This window comes from Pseudophryne corroboree, chromosome 9 (assembly GCF_028390025.1).
Source record: "Pseudophryne corroboree isolate aPseCor3 chromosome 9, aPseCor3.hap2, whole genome shotgun sequence".
In the NCBI taxonomy this organism is placed as follows: Eukaryota; Metazoa; Chordata; class Amphibia; order Anura; family Myobatrachidae; genus Pseudophryne; species Pseudophryne corroboree.
Window position 1 is genome coordinate 46,005,291 of NC_086452.1, and position 17,976 is coordinate 46,023,266.

Here is a 17,976-nt window from a genome sequence, read left to right on the forward strand (position 1 = left end):
GAGCTGATGCAGCCGGCGTAGAAGAACTCACAGCACTTGCAGGTGCTGGGGTAACTGGAACTGGAGTAGCAAGTACACTAGGCAGGGTTTGCTGTAGTGTATCAATCCGGGAGGACATCCCTTGCAGAAACTGGAACATCTGCTGCTGCACAGCCTCTTGACCATCCAAGCGGGAGACCAGATTTTGTAAGGCCCCTGACCCCACACTCTGACCACCGTCCGAGTCCATCGGTCCTGAACTTACTGTCAGGTTCGGTTTTGCTTGTGTCCCCGGAGGGGGCGCTAGTGGGTCAGTGGAGGTAGGATGGAAGAAGTGAGGAGGCTGGATTGGGTTTCTGCGCATCAGCGCAATGGTGTTTTATTAACATAAAAGTTCACACAATAAGGCAGCAGAATAACGTGCAGGAATAAACAATAAAAAGTATGCAATGGAAATGGTGCAGCTTGGAAGCTGAGAGTCTATGGAGGAAATGGTAATGATGGATAAGTTCACTGGTGTGAGAACCAAAATGGTTTAAAACGTGGAGCCAGCAGAGATGGTAATAAATGTGTAGCAAACCTGGTAGCAGATGCAGGAGACTCAGGTGGAAGTCCACAGTGTAGTTCGTTAGGCACAGGCAGCTAGCAAGCTGCTTCACAGGTGGGGTGATGGAATGCACCTGGAGAGAGTCTCTACTGCTGAGGCTGAAGCACACAGTGGTTGTAGTTAGGTGTGGAGCCAAATACAGATGCAGGGGTTGCTGATGCTTGTAGTTCCACGGAGATGCAGGAAGGTAACCAGGAACACGGAGGAACAGGAAGGTAACCAGGAACACGGAGGATCCAGGAAGGTAACCAGGAACACGGAGGAACAGGAAGGTAACCAGGAACACGGAGGAACAGGAAGGTAACCAGGAACACGGAGAAACAGGAAGGTAACCAGGAACACGGAGGATCCAGGAAGGTAACCAGGAACACGGAGAAACAGGAAGGTAACCAGGAACACGGAGGATCCAGGAAGGTAACCAGGAACACGGAGGAATCCAGGCACATGGGTCGCAGGAGTGACACAAAGTTCAGGACAACCACAGGCTCACCCTGCAGCTCCTGATATACCCCCTGGTGTGCAGACATTGGTTGGAGTGGGAAAAGGAGGTGCGGCCAAGCTCCGGATTGGCCGCCGTACTCTGACCGATGGAGACTGTCATGGCGGCGCCCATGCCGCGGCCCGGCAGGAACGCGGCGTGCTCACACGCCCGCTGTTACAGGAGCGTTCCTAGGCCCAGGATGACGTCTGGCGGCAGAGGAGCGGACGACAGCAGAACGTAGGGACCCCGGACGGAGTCCGCACCGACGGACAGATGTGGCTGTGGTGAGTCGATTCCTGACAGTATGGGGCTGCTGCATGGTGCATCCAATGCCGCAAGCTGGAATGTTACGCCTAAAGACACTCAAAGTGGGCGTCCCAGCCCTTGCACACCAGACGCATGGACGTACACCAGGGAAGGGCGACTGCGGCAAAAGACACACATACAGACTCCCCTGCATCTGACTCCAAAAGTCATACAACCATTCATTTGAAGCAAGCATGCAGATGGAGTTTATAGAAATGGTCGGCTGATATCCCAAAGAGTTAGGAGCAAAGCAATGAAATCCCTCAAAACTAAAGTGTAGTGTAAAAGTAAAGCTGTCCAGCATTTGGGGGCTACATGCAAAAGCAGCCAGTATTTTCCCTGCGTGCAAACGTGAAACATGTATTTGCAGCATGTTCTGTCCAGGTGCGCAGTTAAATCTGCTTTTTGCTTTGCTCACAACTTAGAATAAACCGGACCTGTCCCACAGTATAAAAAAACTCTAAAATGAACAGTACAGCCTGAGCAATAGACTAATTGCAATGTCAGGTTGCAGACTGTGCTGGCGGTACAGAAATAAATATTGATAAAATAATTTTCTGACGTTAGACCAGTTGGGTAGCAGTCCTGAGCAGGCAGCAACATGTACAACTATTTATTGCAAGTATGATTTCATTTGTGCGCTGGATTGCGTCACGCTGCTCTGAGGTTGACTCCCACCCCATCTCTGCCAGTCACAGCCAAGCTATTGAGAAGGGACCTGGGCACATGGATTCATCCGTCTGTTTCCACCAGTTAGTGGCAGGAGGTGATGCACGGTGTCCCGGGCATTCTCTGACAGCCTCCTACATCTCCATGACAGGTGCATCTTGAGGGGACCTTTGTACCAAGTCAGAGACAATTGGAAGGCATGTTCCATTAGTTGATGTATACATAATTTTGCGCTGCATTGAAGGGATATTTTTAGAGGAGTGTCAGCTGTAGGCTGCCCAGCACTTCCAAAGCGTTAGACCTGCCCACGAGGGGCACAATGCGATGAGGCCACGCCCCTGAGCAGCCTGCTTTGCAGCTTGGCACCCACTGATTCGTCCCGAATTAGGACAAATTACATTTTGGTGGGAATGTTCATGAGGTGTTTGACAATATGCATTGTGGGGTAGGTGAAGACGTGACTAGAGTTAGTTACTGTTGTATTATTTTGACAGTATTATATACATTAAAAAAAAAAGATGTTAGAATTCTAGGGGAGATTTATCAAAGCTTGGAGAGAGATAAAGTACAAATCAATCAGCTTTTAACTGTCATTTTGCAAGCTAGGTTTGAAAAATGACAGTTAGGAGCTGATTTGCTGGTACTTTGGGGGCTATTCATGAAGCAGTGAAAAGTGTGGAGAAGTGAGCCGGTGGAGAAGTTGCCCATGGCAACCAATCAGCATTGAAGTAACATTTATAATTTGCATACTATACGATTGTACGGAGCAGCTGATTGGTTGCCATGGGCAACTTCTCCACAGGTTCACTTCTCCACTCTTTTCACTGCTTCATGAATAGACCACTTTATCTATCTCCACTTTATCCCTCTCCATGCTTTGATACACCCCCCCTTCAGTCATTTACCCAGTAGTCGTTTCAAAACCTTTAAAATATGTCTCTGAATTCTCGGGTATGAGGCTACTGTGACTGCCATGGCAACGTCAGCAGCACCAAGCACAATGTTTGCTAGGAAATCACTGTACGGTGAATGTGATTTGCGCCACAGGTCTACGGAATAAATTCAATGAAAAAAATAAATAAATAAATAAAACTGTCCCTTACTGGTGGTATACAGCATATGTTGACTAAATATACTGTGAATTCTCTTGACCTTTAAACAAAAGAAGGACAAAAGTAATTGGAAAATATTAATGAAGACTAATGACAAGTTGAGTTGTAGACGGGGAATACAGTACATATTACTTTTCTGTTTCCTATTATTACCAGTAATACTCACTGGCTGGTAGGGGGCTCAGCCCATTTTAGTAACAACCCCTATTCACAAACAGAGACAGCCAGCCGATCAGCGGATGAGGGGGGAGATAATGAATTTTAATGTGAACAAAATGGTTGAATATCTCGCCCTTGGTGGATGTACTCCCGAAAATGGAGTGTATATTGAATTCTAAAGCTTACTAAATTCACAGCACGCCAAAGATAATGAAATATTACAAATATTCATATTATGGAACAACGTAAGAGAACCCGTGTTCATCTCTGCATAATTTACTAGGGACATTATTACAGGTTCATTTAAAACCAAAGCCACAGTTACAATTGGAACGGAGCAGACAGACCTGTTCCCTGCAGGACGTTTATTGTAATCCAGAGATATTCTGTTGATGTGTCACCACTTGCGTCATCCCTGCACAAACTGATGTTAATCGTGCGTTGTATTTGGGAACACTTGCAAATCGTAGTGACCCGAAGGTCTAGCGCCAGACATTGTACTGGGCCCATCCGGCCGCAGGGGTAGAATATTATACTGCTGTAAGGCTGGGATGTGAGGGGGGCCCAGCGATGGGGGCCCGCCCTCTGAGCAAATATGACGCAAGCACACGAGCAATGGTGGTCGCTCTGACAATTATTAAGACTGCAACACACTTTATTCACAGTCCCACGTTCCCTCTCCCCTTCTTCTTCTGCTCTGGAACAACCCATACCCCCCCCCCCTCCCCCAGTCTTGCGCCCTTTGGGCTTGAATCTGAGCTGTAAAGTTCCGGATACCTGTAGCGCACAGAATTGCTGTTGCATTATGTATACCTAGGGACACTATGTGCCCATGTTCTTAGTCGTACTCATTTAAGTGATTGCATCGCGCTGCTTCTCCGTTTGTGAGCGCGCCCGCCATCGCGATCATCAGAACTTACCCCTGTCATAAGCACAACTCAGAATAGGGAGTAATAATGTGGCATACTGGAATGTTAACAGATATTAGAAAGTTCCAAAAGCCATTTGATTCTTATCAGTGAGTGGAGGAGTTTATGGCCCCAAAACCAGTTACTTGCAGACCCTGCCACATGTAGGAGGTTAGGACAGGAAGTGTAGGGGTTTTGAGTAGAAGGAACAAAGCACAGGCTAGGGTCAGTGTGAGCTGAGGACAGAGATGGAAGGCACAGGCTAAGTGACCAGGAGAAACACAGTCTGGGGACTGTGGAACAAGCATGGTACTCCACAGTCCCTGGCATTATGGAGAGCAGAGCAGCGTGTGGGTGTTGCTATGAAGAGAGGGAGAGCCCATATCTGCAGTGTAACAGGAGAGCCAGCAGCTTCACTGAGAGATGGAGAGTGCAGTGTGAGAACCACCGTATGCAGAGTACAGTGGAAGGAACCAGGAACAAAGGGGATCCCCACCTTCAGGGGTACCCAAGAAGCAGGACGGGAGGTGTGAGTCTTCGGGAGAGGACTATCTGGGTGAGTGGTAGGAAACGACGTGTGGCGGAAGGCCCCCAGTAACGTGTCCATGAGAGATCCCGTTTAGATAGAGCCCCCAGCGAATAGGGGACAGCACACTGAAATGAATCTCAGTTTGCGGACGCTGCACTACTGATTCCCAGAGACTGCACTGGTATGTACTGTAATGCTGTCAAATCATTGTTTGAGCTGCCATTGCTGTTGCCATTGAAGCGAATTTAAGGAAATGTAACCTGAGGTAACCTGTATGAATATTGTGCTGGAGAGAGGAGAACAAGAAATTAAATGTTATTGTCATGATAACCCTGTCTGAACTGTGAATAAACTGCTTGCTTATGTGATGAGACGGCCTGGCGTGCAATGCTTGAAAATGACTGATAAACCTGGCGCTGCCCGGCTATCACAATTATACCCACGGAACATTGGGTCTCTTCCGCGCGTATGCCCAGTTTCTGCCCTTCAGTAGCCGCAGGAGAGGGAAAGGAGAGGGAAACTGGTGCGCCTGCAACTTTATATGTACCACATGTTGGGTCTGATTCTGAGTCGCCCTTCCCTGGTGGACATCCGTGCGTCTGAATGTGCAAGGACTGAGATGACCACTTGCAGCATCCATGGGAGCGGAAATATCACTCGGTAACTTGCAGCAGTTCTAAGGCAGTTGCAGTCTCTCCATCTGAGTGTGACCTCTCATGTCAGCAGGCCAGCGTCCTTGCATACAAGGGGTTTCAGCAACACAGCCGCAACAATCCCATAAGACGCAACATCTCCGTGTGTCTTTTTAGTCATGGCCTATTACCTGCCAGCCATCCCATCGTTCGGGAACGCCCCCTACATTTCTGCTACTGTGCGATCAAAATCCGAAGGCACATGTGGCGTGAGTCAGGTGCATGCGCAGAAGAAAAAATATTGTTTCCGCGAACATCGGTGTACAACACAACTCAGAATCAGGCCCGCTGTGTGCAGCAGTTTTTCAGTTATCTAGTGCTAGTACATTAGTAAATGCCCACAAAAAGGGGCGCAGCTATGACTAGGGCGTCTTGAATGGAGGGAGGCGGGTGTCAGCATTGGGAGCCGCAGCGATGTGATCACCTCAAATGAAAAGTGATCAATCATCACCCTTCCAATGTCATGTACTGCAGCTCCCTGGACCAGTAAGTGTGCAGGAGATCCAGCAGGAGGAGGAAGGTGTGTGAAAGGGAGAAGGTAGATCCACCAGGAGGAGAAAGATGGACCAACAGGAGGAGGCAGGTGGGCTGAGAAGAGCTTGGAGGCCTTCAATGAGCCTTAATATCACTATGCAGCTACGTTTGAGGAGGGTTGAGCAGGGGAAAGCAGCAGTCAGCACCATAAACTGATATAGAGCCCATCCCATTCCAGGCGCCATTCTGTGTGGTTGTGACACTCTCTGTATTATATGGCGGTCACTGTGATGTCCTCTGTATTTTATGGTGGTCACTGATACTTTCTGTATTATATGGCAGTCACGGTGATGCTCTGTGAATTGTATGGCGGTCACTTGGATGCTTTGGCATTGTACGGCAGCGAGTGATGCTATCAATATTATGTCAGTCACTGATGTTCTCACTATTATATGCTGCACTCTATCGGTGTCAATCTTTATATACGCTGTACTCTGCAGAAGTCACAGCAGAGCTCTGTGAATTGTGTGGCAGTCACTGTTACGCTTTCTGTATGGTAAGACTGGCACTAGTTTGCCCTGTGGTGGGTGAGGTGGTGTGCTATAGGCAGCTTAACTTTCCATTGAGCCCTGAGACCGAGGAGGGGAAGTGGGGCGCTGAGCTGAGTCTTTGCCCTGGTTGACAGCATGCCTCATCCCTGATGGGACAGGTAGTTCTATAGAGCCCAGACATGAGAGCAGCTTGACGTGAACTTCTCTCAGCCTCCAATGTCAAAAGATTAAGTGGCATACTGTATGTATACAGTATGCCAACCAATCAGCTCCTAACTGCCATGTTACAGGCTGTATTTGAAATATGTCAATTAGGGGCTGATTGGTTGGTACTTTATCTCTCTCCACTCTCTCTCTCTCTCTCTCTACAGGCTCTGATATACAGATATATATAGAGTTCTCCTGTAAGAGCATACCACCAAGGACGTAGTCACTGCGTGCCAGGGCTTCACTCTGAACCTGGCGCACCAAGCGATAACCTTCTTCCAGTTTTGGTTCCAAATTGATAGAATTGAATCAGAAAACATAATTTTTTTTTAAATGACACCTTAATCACACTGCATGTTGGTGCTATCAGCTCAATTTAAGCAGCAGGAACCCTTTATTATAGATCCTGGTGATGCTGACTCCTGTCCCATCCAATGGAGTTCAGTGTACAAGGAGATAACGATGTTTCTAAGGTATAAATGTTCCAGTCAAAACTGATTGATTATTCCGGTTTGAGTCATTTACAAAGCACTGAGGACAGCGATGTAACAGTATAGTGTGTCACTGTCATTTGTAATAAAGTAATAGACTCCACATATACTGTACATGTTATTTGTCATAGGTGTATGGACATTCTACAACAAGCCCCCCTGTTGAGCCACCCTGGCTGCCCCCTCCCGGAGGTCATGAACTTAATTCCTACCCAAAGGCATATCTGTGTGGAGTTTGCACGTTCTCCTAGTGCTTGTGTGGGTTTTCTCCGGGGGCTCCGGTTTCCTCCCAGAATCTAAAAAATGTACTGGTACTGTAGGTGAATTGGCTTTTGACACAAACATCATTAACCCAAGTTTGTGTGTGTGCATGTGATACATATAGGGGCAGATGTACTGTATTATATTAACCTGAAGAAGGCATAAGGAAGTGATAAACCAGTGATAAGTGCAAGGTGAGAATGCACCAACCAATCAGCCCCTAACTGTTAATTTACATATTGGAGCTGATTGACTGGTGCCTTTATCACCTTGCTCTTATCACTGGTTTATCACTTCCTTATGCCTTCTCCAGGTTAATACATCTGCCCCATAGAGTGTAAGCTCCACTGGGGCAGGGACTGATGTTGATGGCAGAAATATTCTCTGTACATCGCTGCATAATATGTGTGCGCTATATACTGTAAATACCTGTTAATAAATAATAAACACTGATCCTTTAAACCTAAGTTTCCAGCAGTTGCGAACTACAAGTACCAGAATACCGCAACTGCTGGAGAGCCTCAGTCTGCCTACACGTTTTTGCTACCAGCGCAGTTACCCAGCTTTTGCACGCCACATGTATCAGGTTCACGCAGGTTAAACTACATCCACACAAACGGCTGCTATCCCTCACTCTGATAATAGTCCGTACACAACTGTTGCGTTGTATTAAGGTTGTTAGATTCCCGTCATACCGATCCATACCCAATAAATTTGGGGCTGATTAAGAGGTCGACGCTAATTGCACCACCGCTGCGTCTTTGGGTGCAAGATGGCACACACCGCACACCCATATAATTATACTACAGAGACCTGCGGCGGCCGGGGAAATGGCGTGGTGGCCCCGCATGTCAGGCCCTACCAACCTTCCCCCCCCCCCCGCACAAGTACAAAAGCATCGCACAGCGGCGATGCTTTTGTACTTGACGAGTAGCTCCCTACCAGCGCAGCTTCTGCACGCTGGCAGGGAGCTGCCCGTCGCTGTCCGGGTTGCAGCGGCTGCGTGTGACGTCACGCAGCCACCGCGGCCTGCCCCCCTCGCGGTCCGAGTACACCTGCGTTGCCAGGACTGCACCCCCAAAACGCCGGCCCAACGCCGCCGGCCCGCCCCCCTCCCGCCTAGCAACTGCCTCTGTCTTTCAATCAGGCAGAGACGATCGCTGTGCTGAGATGGCCATCGGCTGCCTGGCATGCGCCAGCGCACTGCGGCGCCGGAGCATACACAGTTCAGACCTTATCGGCTGCTGTGCGAAAACGCACAGCAGCGATCAGGTCTGAATTAGGCCCATAGTGCTAAGGAAATATTTCCAAGGCAATTTTCCTCGGTCCCACAGCATAGCGGCGCCCTAGGAAAGTGTCTTCATAAGGTTATATGGTGACTGTACCCGGCTTGTAATTATCCTATTTACTCCACTTGTAGTTTATCAGGGCCCTGGTTTGAGAACCGCTCGTGGACAGATCGGAGTAAAGAGCTTGGGCTGAGCCATTAGGTTCTTAATCAAACCAAGCACTGATCTACCCTTTACCGAGCAAAGATAAGTCAGGACCAGGCTGGTTATTGCTGTTCTCTTTGAAGTGCAGCCTGTATCACACAGACAGAGGTCAAGAGAACGTTATAATTTACTTAACGTCTTTTATAAGAAACGCAGTAATTGCTCCTGTGCCCAATCTCAGAGGACACGCAGAAGATGTGCGGAGCGTTCAGAGGGCAGGAGGGAGGCAGGTGCTGTCCGGATCATTTCTGGAAGTGGCTGGAAAGAATTATACGTCTAATAAAAGGGAATTCATCTACAGGCGGCAGATTGATGCTGGAAGGCGAGAGGGTTAGAGTTCTCCGTTTCTGCCTGGCAATGTCAAAGTCACTGCATGTCTCCTGACTGTTTGATGTGCCGTTTGATTGATGTCCGCCGTGGCTTCATGCGGAGGTCACTATGGATTTTCCAGCCCCTCACAAGTGTTATACTCAGCAGCACCATGACCCCAGTTGTGTAGACGGTGGACTCTGAGCCTCCATTAATTTCGTATAGCCGTACATCTTTCCGGATTCAGTGCGCCTCCTGCAATGAGGCCGCAGGATTTGTGTGAGGGTGGAAGCCAGGCGGGTGAGTGGAGCGCTGGGCACTGCTGTAGAGATACAGGATAGTCATGGGAGGGTCACTAAAGGAGGGGAAGATTTAAAATGCAGGGACTGATTTAGTGTTTGGGGGGGGGGGGGGTGCTGCTGTAGCTCAACTCTAAATTAATGTATTAAAATACACCAACCCCTAGACTGAGGGACATTTACTAAGGGGGAAATTTACTAAGCAGTGATAAGAGCGGAGAAGTGAGCCAGTGGAGAAGTTGCTCATGGCAACCAATCAGCACTGAAGTAACATCTATAATTTGCATACTATAAAATGATACAGAGCTGCTGATTGGTTGATGGGGAAATATCTCCACTGGCTACTTTCTCCGCTCTTATCACTGCTTAGTAAATGTCCCCCTAAGTCTGGCATGGAGACAATGCAGACGGAGATAAATTACCAGCCAATCAGCTCCTAACTGTCATTTTTCAAACCCCGCCTGTGGCATGGCAGACAGGAGCTGATTGGCTGGTACTTTATCTCTGTCCGCTTTATCTCCATCCACTGCTTAGTAAATAGACAATAGACACATCACCAGTGTGTTGGGCCTTACAGTATACAGAATGTGACCAGGGGTTTCTGTGTAACATGGGGCAGATGTACTAAGCCTCAAAGAGAGATAAAGTGGAGAGAGATAATGTAGCAGCCAATCAGCTCCTAACTGCCACGTCACAGGCTGTGTTTGAAAAATGACAGTCAGGAGCTGATTGGCCGGTACTGTATATCACTCTCCACGGATTAGTACATACTAATGAGAACTGTGGCACTACAGTGTGTTTAACACATTTGTGGTGCTGGGAGTATTTACACATTTTAATTCTTAATAACTTTGTCAGCATAGCATATGACAAGTTTATTGGTGGGGCCCCACAAGTTGCCCAGGGGCCCCCACAAACCTTAATTGCCCTCCAGGCCAAATCTCCAGAATTATCCGTCCTCCATATCCTAACTCTAAAGGGAAGATGCATCAAACCTTCCAGTGAGAGTGGAAGTGGGGAAGTTGCCCATAGCAACCAAGCTTCTAGCTATCATTTATCTAGCACAGTCTATGAAATTACAGTTATAACATGACTGGTTGCTATGGGCAACATCTTCATTATATTACTCTCAAAGGATTCATATATCTCCTCGTAAATGAGGCTTTAAATAAATACATATTTATCACGCCCATGTCTGAGGTGGGGTGGACGTTAGCCACTGATGAATGAGGCCGTCATTGCACTGCTCCATCAGACTAGTCTTTCAGTCTTTCACTATCACACTCTGCTTCCGGGAGGTGAGTTTGCGTTGCACGGATCTCTGCAGAAGAACGCAAATGGCGACTTTCTGCATACAGCGCAAGCGCGATGGGAATTTGCGCATTTTTGCATATGTACGTCCTATTTTGAGATTGACAGAACTTGGCAGAATCTGTCTTTCTATAAACTTGGGCACTTTGGGGTGGAAAATGGGCGGCGACAATGCGAGCGTATAGAACAGTTCTGGATTGTAGGCGTGTTGTAAGCATATGTGTAAGTCTCGTATACAGGTAAGGGAAGCCTGTCATGTGCCGTACTATTGATGACTGCTACGCCAACCAGTGTAAAATCAGTGGCCTGTGCCGGGTTTCCACTTGCACACATACAGATCGCCGATTAGCTGGACGGAACCTGGCATTCACATAAGGTAATAAGTCAGGCTTCCGCCGTTGCCCGCAGCTACAGCCACTGCACGTTTATGGCTGATACCTGGTCTGCATAGCTCACTTGTGGATAATAACCCACTGGGGATTACCTGGACTGGACACGATCATTTAAACACTCCACAACCTGCAGAGTTTTCGGCAGATCCTCATCTGAATCTGACGGAATGAATTGCAGATAAATGGGAGGAAGTTATGCTGGGCATACACGGACAGATATATGTCAGACCTATAGACGTTTTATCTGACAGCCTGGACCTATTAGATTTCATGGCCATACACTGTGAGATATCTGTGTTCCTCCGCTGGGAAGGAACAAGGGAAATGCTGGGAGGTATTGGCAACAGCGCATACACCGCCAGATGCGGACGACCGATGATCGGATCATTCGAACATCCGATCATCGCTGATTGCTCACGGCCATACACTGTGTGATTTTTGGCCTGATCCACCAATAATCTGCGGATCGGGCCAATAAGTGCATAATGTATGCCGGCATTAGAATTGGGGGGGACCAAGTTTTATATGAGTTACTACTTTTAGACATCTATTTCTGTGGACAGTAAGGTGACTACATGTGGAGTACAAGTTTACAGAAGCCCAGCCGCAGATTTTCGGGATCTGTCTGTAATCATGATGCACTCCTGCCCGCCATCCTGCTCATGGTAAGAGGGGAAATGTTTCCATAGCAGTTGACCAACCAAAATATTGATGGTAGAACCCTGAGGAGCGCCTTTTGTCATTTAGGGGCATATTTATCACATCTCAGAGACGGATGAGATATGATCAGTTTGCCCAAAGCCGCAATGCGATAATTGAATACAGCTCTTTGCAGCATCTCAGCGCACTTTACTGATCAGATGACGGGGTCACAGCAGGAGCACAGGAACAGATGACAGGAGCTCACCAATCACCAGTCCCTGGAGCAGGGAAGTGTTTTGTGGGTTTTTAAAGAAATAAAAAATTGTATGCCATGGCTAATCACAGGGAGATCCCAAGCTCAGCCTTCACTGTCAGCAAGCAGAGAAGGGGATCTGGAGGGAAACCTGGATAACACTATCTTAAGATGCCGTTATTATCACAGGGCTCCCCCCGGTATTTTTTTTTTTTAGTAAATTCGGCCAGATCGCATTCCCCATTAATAGTATGGGAAATGTTATCTGCTTACTAGAAAAATGTGAATTTAATTGCCCACACCCTTTTTCACATTTTAATAAAAAAAATATTGATAAATACGCCCATGAGGGTACAAACAGCAGACTAGAGGAAAGACATCAAGGCTTACCCACTGATTAGTATGGTGCACACTGCAGATATCAGGACAGTGTTATTCTGTCACTTCCTCTGGGGAACAGTTAATCTTTTAATAACAATCTTTTTGTTTGTGTCCACATATAACAGATCAATGGTCGGGCTATCTGCCATAATTATCATTGCCCGACAGCCTTTTCTGATTTTGTCTCAATTTAGTTTTTGTGTTTTCTGGTCATCATCCATCTGACTGTCGGGAGCAGTAAGAGCCAACGCAAATGTGGGTTTATTTTACTCTGCCCGTATAGCACACTCGGTGCCAGCTGCAGAAACTCAGCCCAGGGCTTGGCAGGGATGTTGGGGTAACATGTATGTATGATAACATCAGTACTGCAGTCAGAATCCGGGACCCAGAGGATTCCATAAACATGGCTGCTAAATGTTACTCACTGAGAGGCAGATGTATTAAGCCTTAGAGAGTGATAAAGTGGAGAGAGATAAACTACCAACCAATCAGCTCCTAACAGTCATTTTTCAAACACAGTCTGTAACATAGCAGTTAGGAGCGGATTCATACCTCCCAACATACACGGGAGGCAAATCGGGACCCCTCAGGTGGCGCCAAAACGGGGACATGGCCTGTGGGAAAGGGGGCATGGCTTTGTGGGGATGCCGTGCCCCCGGGCCACGCCTCCCATTTTAGTCACCGTGCATTCTCCATAGCCGTGCACAGGCATCTATGGCGGTCGTACGCAAATTAGTGGCATCTCCACTTGTGGCTGAGTGGGGCTAGCTGGTTGGTAACTGGGCATTCCACCATAGGCTAAGTGTAGGGATGGCGTGCCGAGGGGGCGTGCAGACGGAATTGCGAGCTGTGTGGAGTTCTCTGTATGCAGAGGTCTGTCTGACGGTTCCGTTACACCCAGGACGGGGCGCAGCTGTTCACTAATAAGCATGGCGGCTATAAAACCAAGCTTACTGATAGCGGCAGTGTGGTCACAAAGACGCGTGCAACTCAGCAATGTCCGCATAAATATCCGAGCATGCATTGCTGGTGTAATTACACCCAACTTACATGCCACTGTGAATACGCCCCTAAAAGTCATCCCTTATATACTGATTGTTAGATTGCTGGAGTAGGGGAGAAAAGAGGGAGCAGAACTGCACAGCGAGATGAGAAGGCGCCTTGTTCACAGTCTGAGACGTGAAATTAATTGCAAGTGTTCCTAGAATTAATCCCTGTGTAAAGGGTTCCTTCTCAGCATTGTCTGAGCACCAGAAGATATTTGTGTGCTGGGCTCCTAGCCAGGGGATTCCTTAATGCCAACTCTTCCCCCCCAGTCACCTCCCCTCGTTGCCCTGAAACCAGCTCTCTCTTGCAGTGTGGTCTCTGCAGCATTTTCATTTAAAGGACACAAGAATTATTAAATGCAAAGAAAAAAAAAAAGAAAATCTTCACTTTAAAGAGCTCTCCACCTGAAACGCCTGCTGATCCGTGTTCCTAGCTTCAGTACTAGACAGCAGCTGTATTTACCTATAGTAACCACCATTCCAGTGCTGTCTGTGGATTACTCCATCCTGGCTATAAATTCTTATATGCAGGGTGAGCTACAGTTTTGGGGTGGGGGTGGGGGGGGGGGATATTTCCGATTTTCTCCCTTGACATCTATAAGTCATTATAATGAACTTTACAGAGACGGCACCCTATAAAATGAGCTATGATATAATTACACTGTCACACTACAAGGCATTATAATTGGCTGTGGGTGGACAGAGGAAATGTGGAATATTAACAGTGGATTACCGATCACTCAGCAGTGGATTGTGGCTAAAGGTTCATGCAACTATTATTAACGATATAGGGCCCAATAATAAGCAACTGGGATGGGGCAAATTATATTTAAAGTGTAGGAGCTCCTCAATCCATACCTTACACACTAGTAAAATGATAGTGTAGTATGGCAGATTTCTTTATGTGCTATATATATATATATATATATCCAGGGCCGTTTCTTGGGGCAGGCGAGCAGTGCAACCGCACTGGGCGCCCGCCGCGGCACTAACTGTGGCTCCCTGCTCCCCCTCCTATTTCTCCCAGAGTAACCCGCTCGGGGGGCGGAGTTTCACGGAATGACACGGTTGCGTCGTTACGTCACGACGCAACCCCGTCACTACGCAAAACTCCCCCCCCCCCCCCAAGCGGAGTACAGAGGGGGATGCAAGTTAGGAAGAGGGAAAGGACGGCGCGAGGAGCGACTGGTGAGGCGGGCCGAAGAGCGGTAATCGCCTCTGTAAGTATTCTCTCTCTCTCTCAATGTGTAAAATGGGGACACCTGCCGTAATGTGTGAAATGGGGACTCTTGCCTGCCGTAGTGTGGGGATTTAATGTATCAAGGGCATTACTGTGTGGGGCTTAATATGGTAGAATATATTTTTTCCTGTGGTGGTCGTGATCTGTTGGAGCAGGGTCAAAAACTGGATTGTGAGGTAGTCTTTTCAGACGAGGCCATGCCCATTTCAATGAAGCCACACCCATTTAGATGAGGCCACGCCCCTTGCCGGGTGCGCGCGCCAGTTTTTTTTTATCTAGGGGTGTGTGTGTATAGGGGGGGGGCACATTTTTTTATGTCATGAGGGGGGCGCATTTTTAAATCTCGCACTGGGAGCCAAATTGGCAAGAAACAGCCCTGTATATATCTCCTATATAATAGCCCTGTGACTCTGTGCCTGGACCTCTAACCATAGCCGGCCCTAGGTATAGGCAAACTAGGCAAATGCCTAGGGCATTTGACATGCCTAGGGGCACAAGCAGCTTCTGCTGATCAAAATGATATGCGGCATGCCTATATTCTGTATGTGACTGCGGCTATATCTCCATATGAAATGCTATGTTACAATGTATTCCTGGAAATCACTGTAATGTAGCATTCCATATGCAGATACAGCCACAGTCGCACACAGAATATAGGCATGCCACATATCATTTTAATCAGCAGAAGCTGCTTGTTCATCCTAGCCACATAGCAATGCAAATAAGATGCATTTTCGTCAAAAAAGGTGCCCAACGTTAGCAGAGCTGCCAGATGACTCACACCAGGCATCTCCTGCCGTATGGTGTATTGAGACAAGATGTATGAGGACACATCTGTATCCAAGTAGAGGCAGAGGTCACAGTGTTAGCGTCCATGTGAGTGCTGTGTACAGGTTGTGCAATAGTGTTCGGGATATGTGTAAGGGGCATTATGTGTGTCGTGTATAAATGCATTAATAAAGTATGGCATATGTGTAAGGGACATTATGTGTATAAGGGCATTAATAAAGGTTGGCATAATGTGTAAGGTAAACAATAGATTGTGTCTGTGCGCTTCAGTGACTCCAAATACAGTGATAAAGGTGAGTATTTGCCTCTACTAAAAACCAAGAGACTTTTTACATTTTTATAGTTTTACTAGAAACAAATCACATTACACTTAAATACATTTGTTAAAACATACATTAAAATATATCTGCTCAATTACTAGTATATTTCAACCGGAATGCATTCTGACTAGAATATTGTAATATGAAGCCGTTTTGACTTAATTGATTAACCCGTAATTCTTATAAAGATAACCAGTTGTTTAGAAATCATTAATCAACTGTTTAAAGTGCCGTTAGTGCCACATTTTTCTTATCACTATATGCCGGTTTGTAAATATATAGATATTAATATAAAGGTCTCCACTTATCCTGTCACTGGCGTCCCAGTGCAGGATTAGTCCTTCCTGATGTGTTTTGCCCAATCAAAACGGGATTATATTTACCCTTTCCTGGGAATGTTCTCCGCTTTAGGCACTATAGCACAAGTGCAAAGGTTGATTTTGAGGTGAATACCTTTAGGAGTTCCCGGCTGGTGGGCAGCGTTTACAAGCACACAGTCAGCTGTAGTGGAGACTTTGACAAGTTGTCAGCGCTGCACTAGGCAGCGTTCAAGGAGCCACAATACAGACGAGCCGTAGGTGTAAGTGTCCTAGGTGTAAAGACACTGTAGGCGGCAGTCCAATGGCACAGAGGATGCGGCAGGGTGAGCGGCAGAAAACCGGCACAGCTGAGAACGGCAGGAGCGGCCAAGGCACGATCACAAATGCAGCGGTTGAAAACGGGTGATGACGTCAACGCGTTTCGTCCCGTCAATTCTCGGGACTTCCTCAAGAAGGTGCATTATGTTTATAAGGACATTAATAATCTGTGTCATATGTGTGAGGGTATTACTGTGTGGTATGTGTATAAAGGCACTACTAATGTGTGGGATTATGGAGGTAATTCAGAGTTGATCGCAGCAGCAAATTTGTTAGCAGTTGGGCAAAACCATGTGCACTGCAGGTGTGGCAGATATAACATTTGAGTTAGATTTGGGTGGGTTATTTTGTTTCTGTGCAGGGTAAATACTGGCTGCTTTATTTTTACACTGCAATTTAGATTTCAGTTTGAACACACCCCACCCAAATCTAACTCTCTCTGCACATGTTATATCTGCCCCCCTGCAGTGCACATGGTTTTGCCCAACTGCTAACAAATTTGCTGCTGGGATCAACTCTGAATTAGACCCTATCTGTAGAAGGTGCTCTTAGTGTGGCATGACATAAAGAAAGGGCACTACTGTGTGGTCCAAAGTGAATAAAGAGCAATATGGTGTGGTGTAATGTGAATAAGGAGCAATTCAGTGTGATGTAATGTGAATAAGGGGCACTACTGTGACGAGTAATGTATATAAGGTAAAATGGTACTACTGTGTGATGTAATGTGAATAAGGGGCACTATTGCATCTTATAATGTGAATAAAGTTGCACTACTGTGTGGCGTAATTTGAATTGGGGGTACTATTTTGTGGCCATGCCCCTTCCCAGCAAAAACACGCCCCTTTTTGGGCTGCAGAATGAATGTGCGCACTGTTCCTATTTAAAATATAGGGGTTAGGAGCACCAAAATGAGAACTGCTATGGGTGAGGGGTGATGGTGCTGGGAAAAGGATGCAGGTTCAGAGGCGGAACTAGTGGCGGTGTTAGGAGGCACCAGCCAAAATCTTGCCTAGGGCATCATATTGGTTAGGGCCGGCTCTGCCTCTAACGCTGGGCGTGGCTAGGAGCTCTCATTGGGTTAGTGGCAGGTCTATCACACCCAGTCCAAAGCTGATTGGGTGAGAAACACCCTCCCACACAGGTTACATCCAATGGGAGGCTCTTCCCTTTGCCTGCTGTGTTTTCACAGAGCAGGATTAACAATGGGGCTGATGGAGCTGCAGCTCCATGTCCACAACCCAAAATAGGCCCACTGCATCTGCAGCAACACACCCTCCAACACTTTATACATAAACATTGATGCAAATTCGAAAAGGGGCGTGGCCACGGGGTACAGCGGTGTGGCCACACCCCTTTTCCTTTACTTACAATGGAAGCTTGGAGAGTGAAAAAACAGCACAGACCATAAAAAAAGGGACTGTACCCGCCAAAAAGGTG

General features: G+C 47.2%; 1 protein-coding gene across 10 annotated transcripts in view; it reads left to right on the top strand.

The window, feature by feature from the left end:
• Nucleotides 1–17,976, top strand: part of DAB1 (DAB adaptor protein 1) — a 1,143,899-nt gene that overhangs the window by 655,260 nt on the left and 470,663 nt on the right. The gene's annotated exons all lie outside the window — the stretch shown is intronic.